At 37.5% G+C, this 20,200-nt stretch overlaps 1 protein-coding gene across 12 annotated transcripts in view; it reads right to left on the reverse strand.

The window, feature by feature from the left end:
- PKP4 (plakophilin 4) overlaps positions 1-20,200 on the reverse strand; it is a 227,894-nt gene that overhangs the window by 199,385 nt on the left and 8,309 nt on the right. The window contains exon 1 of one of the 12 annotated variants that reach the window (XM_032755645.2): positions 7,207-7,878. The exons of the other annotated variants lie outside the window; for them this stretch is intronic. The gene's annotated coding sequence lies outside the window, so the exon portion shown is untranslated. Of the gene's footprint in view, positions 1-7,206; positions 7,879-20,200 lie in introns of those variants that run through there. 12 annotated transcript variants of the gene reach the window in all.

The following is a 20,200-nucleotide window of genomic DNA, read 5'->3' on the forward strand; positions in this document are numbered from 1 at the left end:
CTCCCTATGTATTTCTGAATGACTTAACTGTTGTGTGTTTCTGTGTTTTCATCTGTAAAATAGGGCTAATAATAATTGGCTTGTAGAGTTGTTGTGATTAAACCAGTTAATTCATAAAATGTGTGGAATAGTGCCTGCCATACAGTAAGTGCTTAATAAACAATGACTATTGTTTTAAGAGTAGCTGCAAATCTGGCCTTGTATACAGGCCAGGCTGTCATTTGGGACATTCTAATTATAGAGAAGGGTGGGCCACAAAAGGCCTTGAAGACCACGGTCAGGCTTTCAGTCTATCACAGAGCAACAGTAAAGTCATTCAGGTAGGAAAGTGACCTAATCAAATGGTTTTCTTTTTCTTTTTAAAGATCTGGCACTTGGGGAGAACTGAGTGAGGTATATTGAGGTGAGATATGAGTATACTAGGTTGGATGGCTTACAGTAACAAAATCCTGTACCATTTATTCTGATTGTCACCTGCAAAGCTTTTCCTACTGGAAGTACTCCCTTCTAACAAGTCCATATGGGGCTGTGCTTGCACCCCATTTATGAGCAGTTTTCAGCATTTACAGAACCATGCAATCTTCTATTTACCACACTCTGTTACCACATCTTAATAGTTTCATGGCTAACAACCCATTTATAAGAGAAGATAATCCACTTACTGCAACTCTATAAAATGCCACTTGGTATAAAGGCCAATTGTTATCATCTTTATCACAGAAAATATGCCAGAGGCCTCTTAGGTAAGGCCCTCTTTGAGAAAGTCATCTACGTATATATTCAACAGGAACCAGGCATTTTAGTCATTAAAAGTTCAGAGTATGCAAACAAAGGAGAAATACTCCCTAAGAATAGACAACAACATGCATATTAAGGAGAAATGCTAACCTGGAACCATAAACATCTCTAACACATTTCACCAAATCAGGACAGCAACGGACACTTGCAACAGCAGAACCTCAGTGCTTCAGTTCTCAAGGACAAGTAGAAATGATGCTGAGTTAGCTCAGATTCAAGAGGCTTTGAAAAAATGTGCAACTGTGCACGTTCTTGTTATGCTCTCTTTTAATGTACACACACACACACACACACACACACACACACACACACACAGAGAGAGAGAGAAATTCATTAGTCAGGCTGGCAATAGATGAAAAAAGGAAAATCAACTCAGCTGACCATAGTTTCTGCTGGCAGTTTTAACAATACTTTGGTAGAACGATGATGAAAAACAATACCTTCCAAATTATTTGTTAATTATCTGTTAATCTCCTAATTTTATCTACACATTTCTTTAGAGCAGAACATAATTCCAAATTCAATTGGTTCTAATTAGATGTTAATAATAAATTCAAGAGTAAACTTTAGTGAAAATTATGTCCCTTAGTATTTTTCTTAATGTTAGGGGCTTTAAAAAGTTTCAAAATGGCATTAAAAAAAAAATCACTACAATGACTTTTCCAGGTAGTAGATCCCCCCAAATACCATTTAATACACGAAAAACTACCTGCTTTCCAACCTGTCACACTGATGGTCTCTATGATGCTATATTACATATTTTATCATTAATATGTAGCTAGAGTTAATGACCAGTTGTTAATTCATGACTCATGAAACTTATATAAGATGATCAAAGTTTAGAAACAGCAAGTTGGAGATCCAAACCTCAATAATAAAAGGAGAGAATGAGAGGACAAAATTATATAAAAAAAAACACATGGCAATGAAGAGCAATCTGTTTATACACAGAAAAGAAAAATTACAGAAAGATCAAACATTCTCAGAATAGCATTAGAAATTGGGGAGTCTTTGAATAAAACGCGTTAACAATGAATAGAACAAATAATTGAGGAAAAAAATTCCACCATGAGAAATGGATAAACAAAAAAGAAAAAGAAAACCAATCACAGCTTCCTAATCCTTACCTCAATTTTCTAAAAGATACAACTTCTCCAACTCAAAACACTGATTTTTTTAAGGACGCACTAATGAACAGACAGCTAACTGCTCATGACTTAGAGATGAACCAATGACTACTCTTGAAGTCTAAATTTCAGGACCTAGCCATAAATATTCAGTATTTCCACACTGGATGGATAAAAGCTACTTAAAAAATAACCAATTGGCCTGTGTGTAGGCTAACAAATACTGTATCACAAACTTTAATAATACATACAGGTATACTTCCGTTCTGTGCAATGACCTGCATGTTCTCTAAATTCCTTCCTCCCCTCCCCACCCCTTTTGTTTTGAAACAAGGTCTTGCTCTTTCTGGAGAGAAGTGGCATGATCATGACTCACTGCAGCCTCAACCTCCCAGGCCCAAGCAATCCTACCACCTTAGCCTCCTGAATAGCTGGAACTACAGGCAAAAACCACCACACCCAGTTAATTTTTTTATTTTTTGTAGAGATAGGGTCTCTCTATGTTGCCCAGACTGGTGTAAATTCCTGGGTTCAAGCAATCCTCCTGCCTTGGCCTCCAAAAGCGCTGGGATTATAGGCATGAGCCACCGTACTCAGCCTATATGTTCGATTTCAAAGGTAAGGCCTTAAGATAACGTGGGCTAAAACATAAATGAAATAAAACTTCCACTGACATTTTCCTTAGAGTAAGAAACTTCATAATAAACCAGGTGCAGTGGTATGTGCCTATAATTCCAACTACAATGGAGGCTGAAGCAGGAGGATCACTTGGGTCCAGGAGTTTCAGTCCAGCCTGGGCAACATAGCAAGACCATGTCTTGGAAAGAAAGGAAGGAAGGGAAAGAATGGAGGCAGGAAGGAAGAAAGGAAAGAGAATTTCAGGATATAGTATGTCTAGATTAACACTATTCCATTGAACTTCCTGTGATGATGTGGAAACGTATATTTGCAGTGTCCTACATGGTAGGCACTAGCTATATGTGGCTACTGAACGCTTGAAATATGGCCAGTGTGACCAAGTAACTGAACTTTTTATTTTAATTAATTTAAATGTAAATAGCTACATGTGACTAGTGGATATATTTTAGACAGCACAGGTACATAATTATGGCATGAGCGATCACAACTGAAAACTCTATAAACTTTACCAACATTATTCTAAGAAGAATATAGTAAAATATCACTAACATTGCAACAGTTTTTAAAATCAGACACTAAAGTTATAAAATAATTTGGCACCATTTCAATAATACATGTTGGTGAATACTGTTCACTTGTATAAACCAGTTTTGCTTATTTTTATGTCTTATGCGGCAGTCAACTCTCCACATACATTTTACTTATATATTATCATTCAATTCTACAAAATTCTCTCTCTAAAAGTACTCATAGTACTTATAATAGCACTTGAAATACACCAATTTCAAAAAGGGCAAAGGATTTAAATAAATATTTCTCCAAAGAAGACATACAAATGGTCAAGAAGCACATGAAAAGATACTCAAATGTATCTAGTCATTAGGGAAATGTAAATCAAAACTACAATGAGGTATCACTTAACACCCACTAGGAAAGCTATAATTGAAGAAAGACAATAACACGCGTTGGTGAGAATGTGGAGGAGTGGAACCCTCATACTCTGCTAGTGGGAAAGTAAAAACTGTGCAGCTGCTTTGGACACAGTTTGGGAGTTTCTCAAAAAGTTAAACATAGAGCTTCCATATGACCCAGCAACTCCTCTCCTAGGTACATACCTAGAAGAACTAAAAACATACGTTCACACAAAAACGTACACAAATGTTTATAGTATCACGATTCATGACAGCCAAAAACACGGTAACAATCCAAATGTCCATAGCTGATGAATGGATAAAACAAATGTGGTATAGCCATATGATGGAATATTATTCACACATAAAAAGAAATGAGGCCAGGTGTGGTGGCTCACACCTGTAATCATAGCACGTTGGAAGGCTGAGGCAGGAGGATTGCTTGAGCTCAAGAGTTCGAGACCAGACTGGGCAACATAGTGAGACCTCATTTCAATATTTAAAAACAAAAAGTATAATATCACTTTTAAAAAGAAATTAATTTAAAAAGAAACACTGATTTATGCTACAACATAGATGAATCTTGAAAACATGCTAAGTAAAAAAAGTGAGACACAAAAGGACATGTACTACGTGATTCTATTTACATGAAATGTCCAGAATAGGCAAATCCATAAAGACAGAAAGATTAGTGGTTCCCAGGTGCTGAGGGGAGAGAGAAATGGTAAATGACTGCTTAATGAGTACAGGGTTTATTTTTGGGGTGATAAAAATGTCTGGAATTAGATAGGGATGGTGATTGTACAACTTTGTGAATGTACTAAAAATCACTGACTGTATCCTTTATAGGAGTGAATTTATGGTATGAGAATACATCTCAATTGTAATATGCACTTCAATTCTTAGTTTTAAAATTCTGTTTATTTCCTATTTATATAATTTTTCATTAAATATCTTGGGTGTGGTTTTTATTTCCTCTTAAAGAAATGCTGGCCACTTTAATAAATCATTTTTCTGTAAGTAGAAACAACTGGGAAAAAAAAAAAAAGAATCCCAGAGGCCGGGCATGGTGGCTCACACCTGTAATCCAGCTACTTTGGGAGGCCGAGGTAGGTGAATCACTTGAGGTCAGGAGTTTAAGAACAGCTTGGCGAACATGGTGAAACCTTGTCTCTACTAAAAATACAACAATTAGCTGGGCGTGGTGGTGGGTGCCTGTTATCCCAGCTACTTGGGAGGCTATGGCAGGAGAATCACTTGAACCCAGGAGGCAGAGGTTGCAGTGAGCCAAGATCACACTATTGCACTCCAGCCTGGGCTACAAGGTAAGACTCTGTCTCAATAAAATAAAATAAAATAAAATAAAATAAAATAAAATAAAATAAAATAAAATAAAATAAAAAAATAAATTCCATATAGGAGGCAAATTTTTAGAGTTGCTAGATACTTAAAATTAAGACAAAAGGAACTATTTAACAGAAATCTTTAAAACCTGTGAGTTGGCACTGACTTCTGGGCAGAAAAAGACAGGCGTGTACTCCTGACCTAGGGATATGGGACAGATCTGCAATTTGGTGCTCTTTGTAAAGCAGTAGCAGTTCAGAATCAACGTCTAAGAAGATGAGTCTCCCCTTTCTGATATCCTCCTCAGCTGACGAAGGATACAAACATTTAAGCCACATGAGTAGCCCTGGTTGTAGCTAGGGCAGAAGCAAAACTGTGGAATCAGTTTATGGGCAAGCCCTAGATTTCAATATTAAGTCAAGTAAACAGAGGAATCATAAATGCTTTATATACACACTTTCATGTCATGACTTGGAAAAAGGATTGCTTGTCTGGGTCATATAGTAAACCAGAGACTAAAGAATAAATCAAGAGTTATTAATGCTTTTTATTCACCTGCCATCAATGACAGAATATAAAGCTTTTTTTTCCTTAATACAGTTGCTATTAGTTCAACTCTTTTCCAAATTGATAAAGACATCATCATGATTCTCATTCTAAGTACAAAAGTGACAATCTGCCTATAGAAGCTTAATAAGACTATATTAAGGAAAAATAAAATTAAAAAAATTTAAATTACAAAATAAAAAATTAATTTTAAAAATTGGGCTGGGCAGTGGCTCACGCCTGTAATCCCAGCACTTTGGGAGGCCGAGGCGGGCAGATCGCTTGAGTCCAGGATTTCAAGACCAGCCTAGGCAACATGGCAAAACCCCATCTCTACAAAAAATACAAAAATTAACCGGGCATGGTGGCATGTGCGTGTAGTTCCAGCTACTCAGGAGGCTTAGGTGGAAGCATCGCTTAACCCCAGGAGGTGGAGGCTGCAGCGAGCCAAGATTGTGCCACCACACTCCAACCTGAAGGAGACCCTGTATCAAAAAAAGACAAAAAATAAATAATAATAATAATAATATAAATTTAAAAATTAAATGCTGAATTTAAAAGTTAGCTAATGTTTAAATCTAAATTGTTTGAGAATTAAAAGGTTTAAAAAACAATACTGCTTAGGTAACTCCTACTAATGGAAAAATAAAAATAATAGAAACCTCCTGGAGAATGCTGGCTTGGCAGCCTAGCCTAGAAAGGAATAGAAACAAGTCTCTCCATGGAAGTACTTAGTGGGTGGGATTTACGAATTCCAATACTGGGGAAAATGTGACAGGAAATCATAACTGTAACAAAGATTTGCCGCATCTAAAAGCCCATGTTTATGGAGATACAGATATGTAGTAAAAATAAAATCATAATGAAGAGGATAAACACCAACTTCAGAATTCTTAAGCAAGCTTGGCAAACAAGATTTTAAAAATATGAATAATAGTTTCATGGGCACTCTATACATTATTCTCTGTACTGTCCCATATTTAAAATGTGCCATACAAACCCTAAGCAGAAAGTTTAATTATCATTAGTGATCATCAGTTTCACTTACAATAAAAGTTCAAATTATGTTTTTTAACAGTTACCAAAATACTATGTGGATAATTCACATTTTGCTTGTGCTTTATCACACTGAATTAAGGTTTACTGATAACTTTACTGATCACACTGATAACTTAGGCGATCTATCCAAATATTTAGAAAACTACTTAACAAAAAAAGATGAGCTATTGCCAAGGCAGAGAGTGGTGGGCAGACCACAGGCTTGCTGATCATTCCATTTATCTTGATTAGGACAGCACTTAGTACGACTCTTCTAAAACATGTTAATGTCTTTAAACACAAGAATGTAAAAAACACTACTATCGGCATAGTCCAAAGGGTTTACTATGAAAATCAAAACCACAGCACGTCATCTGCTTGTGAAAACCCCATTTTACAACATTCTAACTCACTGAATGGGAGAAACAAAACATATAACTTAATACAATTACTTTTAAGGTTCAGAAGTAATTTTTCTGAATGCTTTCCTAATCACAAAAAAAAATCTAAATAATAATGTCTTTAAAATCTGGGATAAAGCTATAAACTCCTATTCAACAGCCTTACATCTTATAGCTAACATGAGGTTAACATTAAGCTTCAAACCACACCCTTTCAAAACAAAACTGCAAATTTAAGATCTCTAACCTTTGCCAGTCTATTTTAGGACACTGAAAACACTTTTTAGCCGGAACTAAAGATATCTCTTAGAACATAAGAACTGAGGGAATAAACCTTGTCCCTGGCTTATCAGTTATATATACGAAGCATTAGTATAGTCATCAATTTATTTATTGGCATACCTCAGAAGCTGGTCTATAGCTCAGTCAGCATGAGGCTTTGGACTTTTGTTTTTTTTTGAGAGATGGGTGTCTTGCTTTGTTGCTCAGGCTGCAGTGCAGTGGCTATTCACAGGTAGGATCACAGTGTACTGCAGCCTTGATCTCCTGAGTTCAAGTAATACTCCTGCCTCAGCCTCCCAAGTAACACTGATTACAGGCATGTGCCGTCATGCCCCGATTTAACCATTTTTTAAATCAGGATATTGTTGCCAGGAAATTGGACTTCAGCCTAATCCCAGTTGATCAATATGACAGCAGAATTTCAGGAAACCTTACTTTAAGACTGATACTTCTTTCTTCTTTACGAGGTCTATCCCCTGATGCTTGACTTCCTGAGGTATCATGCCATAATTACTAACTCAACGGTACAGGAGCTGATACTTTTGCTTCAGTTAAGTAGTTCATTCATTTTGGCATGGTTTTCTTCTAATTTCTTATTTGTAAAAAGCACATCTCCAGCTGAGTTGGCTAGATCATTTCCTGTTTTTTCAATTAGTAGGGGAGAGGAGGAGCAAAGTCTGGTATTTCCAGCTAGATAAGCTGATGGGAAACAAGGTACCTAGCCCAGGCCTTCTGATACAGGTATGCATGTTGACCTCAGTGACCATGTCTCCAGATCTCAGGCTCTTCCCCTGTAAAAGGAAAGAACTGCATATGGTGATCTCCAACATCTTTCCTTGGTCTAAAAGCTTGCGATTCTACAAGCACTAACCTCAGTGTCATCCTCAAATAAATGTGGTCATATCTGTGGCTTAACTTCAAGGCAGTCATAAATTAGAAGTGGAATTTCATTATTTATAAAAGCCAAACAAAAAAAACAAAAAATTGTCCAATTTTAAGGGATGAATTAACTTTTACAAAGAATTCTATTATACAGGTGTTCACAGAACAAAGAATATAATTCTTTGCAAATGTTTTAAATATTTGTGTTAGAAGAGCATTTAATGGAGTAAGAATATGATGATTATTAATTCCAATTCTTTTAGATATGTACATGCAGAGGCTTAGAAAATAAAAACCTCCTGGAAGCATATAAAACAAAACAACAGCAGTGGTCACCTGTGAATGCAGCTAAACTATACTTGGGTTTTACTTTCTTCTTTTGTGCTGCTCTGCATTGAAAGAGTTTTCTGCAAATGCATGGATTTCATTTACAATCAGAAAAAAAAAATATTTTAAAAGTGAGATCGCCTAAATTTGAAACAGCAGGTCTCTAATCTGAGACTATTTTATTTCAAATAAAATCTTCAGGGGCTGAGTACAGTGGCTGACACCTATAATCTCAACACTTTGGGAGGCAGAGGTGGGAGGATCACTTGAGGTCAGAAGTTCAAGACTAACCTTGGCAACGCAGTGAAATTCTGTCTCTAGAAAAAAATAAAAATTAGCCAGGTAGGGTGGTGTATGCCTGTAGTCCCAGCTACTTGGGAGGCTAAGACGAGATGATCGCTTGAACCCAGGAGGTCAAGGTTGCAGTGAGCTATACTCACACCACTGCACTCCGGGCTGGGCAATGGAGTGAGACTGGTCTCTAAAAAAATAAAATAAAACTTAAAAATCATCAGAGGATGAGCCCCCAATTCAAAAGTGCAGGAAAGGAATCATATGACATCCCAGCACATTTTTCGCTGTGTATGTGCATGATAACCAATAACATGAATATAAAAGTAAAATCCTATTTCTGAAATTCAGTTACTAAGATACAATCACATGTGTACCTACAACACACCCCAATGATTTTCTGATAGCATCTAAAAAGATTCAGTGTACTGGTCCTCTGAAAGGAAAATAGCTGCTTTAATATTTTAAGTTAAAAAGATAAGGACGTTTCTTTGTCTTTATTGCAATGAAAACAAATTCTATGAGAGGAAGGGAGAGGCAAGAACTATTTGAAAATCTGATGAAAGCTATAATTGCCCTCAAAAGGCTCCTTGATTTTGTGGACTGTCCCTATTAGGAGAAAACTATTCTAAATATCTGAAAATTTATGTGAATGATAACTGTCTGTATTGGGTTGTGATTCTTCCAGAATCAGATCCCAAGACAAGAATTTCAGTGCATGTAGTTTATCTGGTAGGTGGATATGGGAGATAGGCCAGGGAAGTCCATATGGGGTGCACTGAGTCAGTTTTCACAGTGAATAAATGGGTCTTACTTCCACTGGGCACTTCTGCCAGCCTACAAAGAACACACCTCAAAGATATCCCAACTAAGGGGTGAAGATGCTTAGCTACTGACTTAGGGTTGCTCCTGGAGGGATAACCCAATGGCACTTCTTACCTGCCCCAACACAGGTAGGTGACAGAGAAGTCTTCTGGCTAAAAATTCTAGAATATTGCAGTAGAAAGTTGTCAGGTCATTGCAAGTGCCACAGGATGTGGACACAGCACAGACAGAATCTGCTGCCAGGTTGCTCCTACCTACTGAGAACAATAAGAAAGTAAAAATGCCCTTACTGAGATTAAAATGTAAACCTCTGTGTCTAAAACACTGGGCACCTACTCTATGCCAGGTACTCTGCTGGGTGCTGAAGACAAAAAAAAAAAAAAAAAAAAAAAGAAGAATGAATCAGTTTCATGACTTTTAAAGTCCACAATTTACTGAGGAGGCAGCATATAGATATGTTATCAAAAAATAATAAAACTCTAATAAAAAGATGTAAGAAGTGGCACCAGGGATCCTTGGCATTTCAAACAGAAAGGTGAACTTCCTTAAGACAGCTATAAAAGTATCTAACTTTTCTTCTAGTAGAAAGAGCAGAGATCTTACCCTGGTGACAACAAGAACAAAAAACACGACACAATCTGCTAATTCATGATTTTCTTCAACCCATCAGAGAGCTGATATCTCAGTATAACTAACTAGCCTGAAATCTAAGGAAGGAAAGGCATCTCCAAGGTTGGACTTGCTTACCTGGGACAGATGATGCTGGACACTAGTAAGAAGAACCGAGATAAAAATGTTTAGCAAATTGCTAAGTGTTGAATGTGGGCAGGCAAGATAATACAGAACCCCACAAGGCATCAGTCAGGTGGTGAATTCATACCCCTTGAGGGCTCTTCTACATGAACCTCCCCTGATGCTAATTTAAAAAAGATTGGCCAGAGTCCTGAGAAGGCTTCCCACTGAGTGCGGGCCTGGGGAGGGGAGTAGCAGCCAGTGTGGGAGAGGCAAGAAATCCTGCCTGGATCCTTCTCTCCTATCTCTACTATGGAACAGCCTTATACTGCTGAGGGAAAGGCAAAAAACCCCAGTCTTCCTTAGCGCATTGGTGAAAAACCCTTGCAAATGGGAAACAGGCAGTAAATTTTCATTTCTAAAATGAATTACGGAAAACATTTTATGCACAAGCAGTTGTCAAATTATTCTTGCCTTCACTTAAAATCTCATGGTTTTTTTAAAAAAATGTTTACTGGGCTTAACTTTGACACTTCCAGCGTAATTCTGTGAATTCTCATCAATAACTGATTTCTGAGGCCCAGTGCTAGGAGTGGGCAGGGGTTCAGTAATCAACACGGCCTAGATCCTTTGTTTCTAATAGCTTTGGTATTATAATATCTTAGAAGTGATATTGTTAACAGCAAGTGAGCCTCAGGGATACCAAAATGTCATTAGTGATTACAGAAAGACACGATTGTTTTCACCTATGTGGCAGCTTCATGTCAGCCAGAGTCTTGTACTTTCGGAGCTTCCCTCTGTCTTTGCTCAGACCTTTAGGGGCAGCAAACATGTAAAAGGCAGAATATCTGTCCTCGAGTAGCTTCTGTTAAAACTTGTTAATGACTATGAGGATGAAAGAAGGAAAACAATTGTTCTGGTCATCTTTTTGAGTTGTAGTTTTGCTTTGGGAATTAAAATGAAAAAATACCCAGTAAACACAGAAATTTTATTATGTAATGCATATAATAAATATAATTCATTTAGTATCACCTTGCTTCATAACCACTGAAAAATCAGTCCTTCCCTTTCCTTAAGTTTTTTAATGCTGACCTTATAAGCCACACAAATTTTACCTGATTTTAAAATTTCATAAGCTAGCTTCAATGCAAAAAATAAGCTAAGATACAATCTGAATTGCTTTAAATGGATATATATGTATTTTAAACTTTTATTTTAGGTTCAGGGGTACATGTGAAGGTTACATAGGTAAACTTGTATCGCTGGGGTACATTGTACATATTATTTCATCACCCAGGAATTAAGTCCAATACCCCATAGTTACCTTTTCTGCGCCCTCTCTCCTCCCACCCTCTTCCCTCAAGTAGACCCAAGGGTTGTTTTCTTCTTTGTGTCTGTGACTTCTCATCATTTAGCTCCCACTTATAAGTGAGAATATACGGTATTTGGTTTCTTTTCCTGAGGATAATAGCCTCCAGTTCCATCTGTGTTCTTGCAAAAGACCGGATCTTGTTATTTTTATGGCTGCATAGTATTCCACAGTGTGTATGTACCACATTTTCTTTATCCAATCTGCCACTGATGGGCATTTAGGTTGATTCCATGTCTTTGTTACTATGAATAGTGCTGCAGTGAACATTTGTGGGCATGTGTCTTTATAGTAGAATGATTCATATTCCTCTGAGTATATACCCAGTAATGGGATTGCTGGGTCGAATGGTAGTTCTGCTTTCAGCTCTCTGAGGAATCACCATACTGCTTTCCACAATGGTTGAACTAATTTACACTCTCACCAACCGTATATAAGTGTTCCCCTTTTTCTGCAACCTCACCAGCATGTGTTATTTATTGACTTTTTACTAACAGTCATTCTGACTGGTGTGAAATGGTATCTCATTGTAGTTTTGACTTGCATTTGTCTAATGATCAGTGATATTGAGTTTTTTTTTACATGCTTGTTGACCACATGGATGTCCTCTTTTGAAAAGTGTCTGTTCATGTCCTTTGCCCACTTTTAAATGGGGTTGTTTTTCTCTTGTAAATTTAAGTTCCTTATAGATGCTGGATATTAGACCTTTGTCAGATTCATGGTTTGCAAATATTTTCTCCCATTCTGTACGTTGTCTGTTTACTCTGTTGTAAATGGATATATTTTAACATTTCATGCTTGTAACATTTAACATAAATCTATGCTATCGTCTGCAGTCTTTTTTTCACTGCTTTTAAAAAATTAGATGATTGGCTTCTTCATAGGAAAAGCATAGGTTGTAATGAGTATGCAGTTCTTTTCCTTTTCTCTATCTGACTCAATTTGGCTGAAAAGACATAAAAACTGATATGGTCAGCCTGAAGATAGTTTTTAATTCTACTTTTTTTTTTTTTGAGACGGAGTCTTGCTCTGTGTCCCAGGCTGGAGTGCCGTGGTTCGATCTCTGCTCACTGCAAGCTCCACCTCCCGGGTTCCTGCCATTCTCCTGCCTCAGCCTCCTCAGTAGCTGGGATTACAGGCACCCGCCACTGGCCCCAGCTAATTTTTTTTGTATTTTTTTAGTAGAGATGGGGTTTCACCGTGTTAGTCAGGATGGTCCCGATCTCCTGACCTTGTGATCTGCCTGCCTCAGCCTCCCAAAGTGTTGGGATTACAGGCGTGAGCCACCACGCCCGGCCTAATTCTACTTTTTAAAATTCATTTTGATTTTAAATTTTTAGAAACTAAAAGATAAAATTGTATGTATTTATTGTGTACAGCACGATGTTGAAGTATACATACATGTGGAATGTTAAATCCAGCTTATTAACAAATGCATTACTTAACATAGCTATCATTTTTGTGGTGAGAACCCCAAACATCCACTCTCAGCATATTTCAAAAATATATTATCATTAACGATATTCACCATGCTGTGCAATAGATTCCTTGATCTCATTCTTTCCATCTGACTAATTATATATTCTTTAACCAACATCTTCCTATTGATTCACTTTCAGTTCTGTGCTAAGCTTCCTAGATAGAGCTTTTTGGTACAGAAAAAGAGCTGGGGAAGAATGCATTTTTACTCTACACCTTTCAGAAACCACTTGATAAGCTATATTTAAATTTTGGCTATGAGTAGAATGAGACCAAATAATTTAGGCATGTTTAATTTTTCAATAATCAGAAGTGTTTAAATGCCATTGTTAAGCTTAATGAAGTATCTAAAAAAGGAATTACTTTTCAATGACTAGTTCTTTTTTCTCTGAAATAATGCTTAGTTCAATAAATGGCATTTAATAGAAGAAATAAATTGTCCTGATTTTGTAACTATGAATAAGATTGGAGAAATATTAAAACAGGCATTCACTGATATTTAGTTGGATGACACTGCTTATGTCAAATCAACTAGAAGAGATGAATCTTACTTCCAGTATGTCTTCTCTCATGTGTGATGAGCCTCTGTTACTGCAGTGATGTGCACAATTTGAAATAAAGCACAATTCTTCATGTCAGCACTTGAAGGCTTTTTTTGACAATGAACAAAATGTTAGACATTTCAGTGTGAATAGATCTCATGATCCAGAAAATACGAGCAGACAATTTAATTGTTCTTGACTGTAAAAATTAAATCTGATACTAAATTTAATCCAGGAATCTATTCATGTAGGGTTTTTCCCCCATTTTAAACAAAAATTAAACTTGCATGCCTAAGCATCTACATTGATGAAACATTCAGGAAGAAAATTCATGCTATGTGATTTACAACCTATCCTCCTTACTCCCTGATTTCTTTTAATTCTATTCTTTGGCTTTCCTCACTCCATCCATTACCATGCTTAAATCCACTCTATCTTAAAACTTTTTCAACCAAAACCTTGTCTTGGGCCATCATTCTCTCTCCTTTACCTCCAAGACTCTGAGAGATTCCTCTGCTCACAGTGGGTGCATAGTGTTGGTTGAGGAGGAGCTAGTTTGGTGGCTGGGGTGAAGGGGCGTTGAAGCTGTGTTTGTAGCAAGCATGCTGTTTTTAAATTGGGATGGTTTAACAACACTCTCAGAAATTTTCATTCTCAATGGTTTTCACCAGTGCCCTAAGGAAGACTGGGGTTTTCTGCCTTTCCATTCTCGGGTTGCTGCTCCCCTCCCCAGGCCCGCACTCAGTGGGAGGCCTTCTCAGGACTCTGGCCAATCTTTTTTAAATTAGCATCAGGGGAGGTCCATGTAGAAGAGCCCTCAAGGGGTATGAATTCACCACCTGACTGATGCCTTGTGGGGTTCTGTATTATCTTGCCTGCCCACATTCAACACTTAGCAATTTGCTAAACATTTTTAACTCAGTTCTTCTTACTAGTGTCCAGCATCATCTGTCCCAGGTAAGCAAGTCCAACCTTGGAGATGCCTTTCCTTCCTTAGATTTCAGGTTAGTTGTTTATGAGATTTCAACTCTCTGATGGGTTGAAGAAAATCATGAATTAGATTGTGTCGTGTTTTTTGTTCTTGTCATCAGAGTAGGATCTCTGCTCTTTCTTTCTACCACAAAAAAAGTTAGATACTATTACAGTATCTATTTGAACTAGGTCTTGAAGGACTTTGAAGATGTGAACCTAGAGTGGAGGGAGACAGAGAATAATGAGTAGAGACTAGTCTTGCTGATGTGGAGGATTCAGGAAGGAGAGTAATTAAGGTTTGCCTGTAACGGGCCTTATATGGTAGGTCGCTGGGGAATCTGAATATGATCCAGCAGGGTGAACAATGGTGAGCCACTGAAAGTTAGAAGAGAAGGGGATAACTAAGGTTGTAAACAAAGTATTTAATTATTCATTCACTCAAAGAAAGCATCTGTTGCTTACTATATGTTAGGACTACTGCTACATGAGAGAATTACAGTGATGGCTATGACACAGTTTTAACCTGCTGAGAGCTCACATGGCCAGGAAACAGACACAGAAACTATTCACAATGTGACAAGTGTTCAAAGCAGAGTTATGTGCAAAGTGATGACAAGCACAGGTGGGAAGGTTGAAATCTGGAGTTGCGCAGAGCGAAGGGCCAGGGAAGGCTTCATTAAAGAGGGGTCACTGAGTTACACCCTGAAGAAGAAAAACAAGGGCTCACGAGGCAGAGAAGGACATAATAGGTAATGGCAGAAAAACCTTCAGGAAATACACAACTTATTGGGAGGATCATATTTCTGTGAAAGGAAATAGTGCTGAGGTTGTATCATTCAAATATAGAAAAAGGATCAAATCCTTAAAAGCACCATATTAACAATGAATGTTACTGTATAGCTATATTTTAGGATTGATTGTACAGTCAACACTTACCTTCTCAGCTAGGATTCTGGAAGATTGAAGTATTGATAATAAAAATATTAGAATGAACATAAAAGTAATACTGAACAAAGTATAAAGCTTGTTAAGTAATCTGATGGTATTTTAAACTATGAAAATAAAGATTTGACCTTCAAGGTAGAAAAGACATTAATAAAAACTCACCAAAGTATCAATCATGAAGACTTTATTTAGCCAGATGCAATTTCAACATATTTCTCTGGCAGAGGTGTATACAACAGTCACACAAAAAGCATGGTGGGAAGGAGGGGATAAGAAAATCACTTTAGAAAATGTCTTTTCTGGCCGGATGTGGTGGTTCATGCCTGTAATCTCAGCACTGTGGGAGACCAAAGCGGGCAGATCACCTGAGGTCAGGAGTTAGAGACCAGCCTGGCCAACATGGCAAAACCCCATCTCTACTAAAAACACAAAAATTAGCTGGGCACGGTGGTGTATACCTGTAATCCCAGCCACTTGGGGGGCTGAGACAGGAGAATAGCTTGAACCTAAGAGGCAGAGGTTGCAGTGAGCCGAGATCACCCCACTGCCCTCCAGCCTGGGCAACAGAGCAAGACTCCATCTCAAAAAAAAAAAAAAAAAAAAAGTCTTTTCTGGCTAGGTATGGTGGCTCATGCCTATAATCCCAGCACTTTGGGATGCTGAGGCGGGAGGATTGCTTGTGGCCAGGAGTTCGAGACCAGTCTGGGCAACATGGCCAGATTGCCTCTACAAAAAACAAAAACAAAAAAATTAGTAGGGCACGGTAGCATGTGCCTGTAGTCCCAGGTACTCAGGAGGTTGAGGCGAGTGGGTCCCCTGAGCCCAAGAATTTGAGGCTGCAGTGAGTTATAATAGTACCACCACTGCACTCCAGCCTGGGTGACAGAGTGAGACCATCTCAAAAAAAAAAAAAAAAAAAAAGAAGAAGAAGAAGAAGAAAAGAAAATGTCTAATTTCTTTTCTTCTAGGAATGAAACAATACTCACCTTTTAAAGTATCAGGTATGCTTATTGGTTTCAATCTAACAACTAGATTAATTCCAATCACATAGGAGAATACTGTCTTCATTTTACATCCTCACCTTGCCTGTTAACATGGTGCACTATCAACATTTTTTTTGCAAGAATATTACCTATGATCATATATAGGTGAAATTCTGAAAGAGCCAACATTCATAATTACATTTTTAAATATAATATTGTTATAGAAAATTAAATGTGCCTGCTATCTAAAGAAAAAAAACATAACAAAACCAAACAAATTCTGAAGCCAAGCTACAAAGCAACTTCAGGAATTCTACTTAAAATCAATGGGGTTTGGCTAAAAAATAAGGTAAACTTATGGGAAGTACTATTTGTAAAATAGTAACAAGATAAAAGACTTGATTTTATAGACAAGTTTTTGTAATTTACCAAAGCTATAAATCTAACTTATAAAATTCTTTATTTTAATTCACCAACACATTGATAAAGATGGCTGGATTACTGAGGTCTCATATAATTCAGTGCATAATTTAGAAAGAAAGTTTTAAAAATTGGCCGGGCGTGGTGGCTCACGCTTGTAATCCCAGCACTTTGGGAGGCCGAGGCGGGCGGATCACGAGGTCAGGAGATCGAGACCACGGTGAAACCCCGTCTCTACTAAAAGTACAAAAAAATTAGCCGGGTGTGGTGGCAGGAGCCTGTAGTCCCAGCTACTCAGAGAGGCTGAGGCAGAAGAATGGTGTGAACCCGGGAGGCGGAGCTTGCAGTGAGCCGAGATTGCGCCACTGCACTCCAGCCTGGGTGAGAGAGCGAGACTCCGTCTCAAAAAAAAAAAAAAAAAAAAAAAGAAGCAGCAATTGCATTCCTGGGCATTTCCCCCAGAGACAAGTATACTTATGCTAAACTGTACATACATATTCATAGCAACTCTATTTGTAATAGCTATAAGTTGGTAACAACAGGTGAATGGTTAAGCAAACTATAGTACATCCATATTATGGAATATTACTTGGCTATAAAACAGAACAGACTACCGATACACGCAGCAACCTGGAATAATCTCCAAAGAATTATGCAAAATGGGAAAAAATATCCCAAATCACATACTTTATAAATCTATTTATATAATATTCTTCTTTTATTTTTTATTTTTGGAGATGGAGTTTCACTCTATTGCCCAGGTTGGAGTGCAGTGGCACTATCATAACTCACTGCAGCCTCAACCTCCTGGGCTCAAGCAATCCTTCTACCTCAGCTTCCCAATTATCTGAGACTACAGGCACATGCCATAGCACGCAGCTAATTTTTTAAATTTTTTTAGAGACAGGGTCTGGTTATGTTGCCCAGGCTGGTCTTGAACTCTTGGCCTCAAGCAATCTTCATATCTTAGCCTCTCACAGTGCTCGGATTACAAGAGTGAGCCACTGTGCCCACATTTTTTTTTTTTTTTTTTTGAGACAGGGTCTCACTCACCCAGGATGGAGAGTGCAGTGGTGAGATCATGGCTCACTGCAGTCTTGCCCTCCCAGGCTCAAGTCATCCTCCCACCTCAGCTTCCTCAGTAGCTGTAACTACAGGTGTATGCCACTAGCATTCTTAAAATGACAACACTATAGTTGTGATGAACAATGAATGGTTGCCAGAGATTTAGGAGGGGATGAGAGTAGGAGAGATGAGCTTTGTGGTGATGGAAATGTTCTGTATCTTGATTACATCAATGTTAATATCCTGGTTGTGACACTGTAATATAGTTTTGCAAGATGTTACCACTGGGGAAAACAATATAAAGGGTACACAGGATCTTTCTTTCTGTAAATTTTATTACAGTGATTATGTGAGGTTGGGAAAGGGACAACCAAAATGTATAAGAATATGTCTATCTACTATATTAAGACCAAACAAAGGTTTACTTACTATACCAACTAGGTCAAAACAAGCTATGAAATTTTGTTTCGTTACTCTTAACATTTATGTAATTTTATAGTACCAATAACCCTTAGCATTTTTATAACATTTCCCCTTTGAAAAACTTCATGTGCTTTAAATTATATCTACTTCTGTCTTCAACTCTTCAGCTGAGTATACAAAGATATTACTGATTCACAAAAGGTATGGATACAGAAAGTTTGCTCAATATCACACTTTCAAAGCTTAGCTTAGTCTTGGTGCTTGAAGGGTGCCTATTAATAGTATGATGAAGAGCATTATGAAAACTCATCTCACTATGGTTATAATCCAGGCAATTAAGTTTAAAATGAATATGAAACCAATTTGTTTAAAATTCTCTAATTAATTTCTTTTCTTTCTTTTTTTTTTTGAAATGGAGTTTCGCTCTGTCACCCAGGCTAGAGTGCAGTGGTGCAATCTCTGCCCAATGCAACCTCTGCCCACTGCAACCTCTGCCTCACGGGTTCACGTGATTCTCCCACCTCAGCCTCTCGAGTAGCTGGGACTACAGGCACCTGCCACCACGCCTGGCTAATTTTTTTTTTTTTTGTATTTTTAGTAGAGACGGGGTTTCACCATGTTGTCCAGGCTGGTCTTGAACTCCTAATCTCAAGTGATCCACCTGCCTCAGCCTCCCAAAGTGCTGGGATTACAGGCATGAGCCACTGCACCCAGCCGTTAATTTCTTTACTAAGGAATTTGGTATAATGAATTATTTATCTAGCAAGTTGTATTAGAAAAGCATTTTTTTAAAGTCTAAATAGTTTTTGCCTTTGAAACATGTAGGATAAATGGTATCAGGGTCTCGGACCAGTTTACAAAAGGACAGAGGATAGGTATTAGGCACAAACAGACAAGATTATCCAAGAGTAGTAGGTGAAGGTGTTCAAAACTAGAATTCAAATTCATTCATTCACTTAAGGTATGTAGAACCACTGGAGGTCGAGATTAAGTCCTGTAAAAGATAAAGTCCCTGCTGTTGAGTAGCTTAGAGCAGGACTATTTTCCCTGGGAACTGATATACTCTAGTTACACTATACGATGGGAGATTTATGGATTAATGTTGCTTCCATGAAAAATTATATTCACAGTTCTAAACAATATTTTGTAAGACTGACAGTTGTCAATATACTATCCGAAGATTTCAGACTGACACTTATTTTTCATCCGTTGACAGTCTGAATTAGACCTTTAACATCTGAGTTATCACAGGTCTCAGACTAATAGTATTAATAGTTCTTGTGAAGTCCAGATGGATTTTCTGATTCCTCAGTCAGTGCCGTTTTTAAACAGACTTACTGCTTAGGTAGTCACGGACAAAATGACAGTAAGTGAAAAATTCCCATCAGTGTATCATTCTGAGATTCAAGGTAAAATTCAATGAGACCATTTATTCTAGCATACGTCACGAGAGATTTTAAAACATTCTGTTTATTCATAACAATGGGAGGGAATATTTTCAACAGTAAGTTTGGGCTTATAAAGGCACACAAATTACATAGAGAATAAAAGAAAAGCACAAAACCCAACGAAAATACTGCTGTATGAAAAATAAAAATAAGAATGTAATAAAATGGCAGGTCTTATGGCATAAATTATGGTTTCTCATAAATAATGTATTGTCATTATGATTAATTATTTCACATAGGCTATATGGTAAAGTGTTTCAAGAGATACTGCCAAAATAATCAAGTTCATGATTAAAACTTATTTTGAAATCACTATTTATCTTTGGTGCAGACTTTTCCCAAAGAAAGCTAATGAGAGTTGTTAATGCATATCTCTAGAATCGGGTAATTTATCATGTAATACACAACTAA

Source organism: Hylobates moloch, unplaced genomic scaffold (genome assembly GCF_009828535.3).
Source record: "Hylobates moloch isolate HMO894 unplaced genomic scaffold, HMol_V3 SCAFFOLD_1, whole genome shotgun sequence".
NCBI lineage: Eukaryota > Metazoa > Chordata > Mammalia > Primates > Hylobatidae > Hylobates > Hylobates moloch.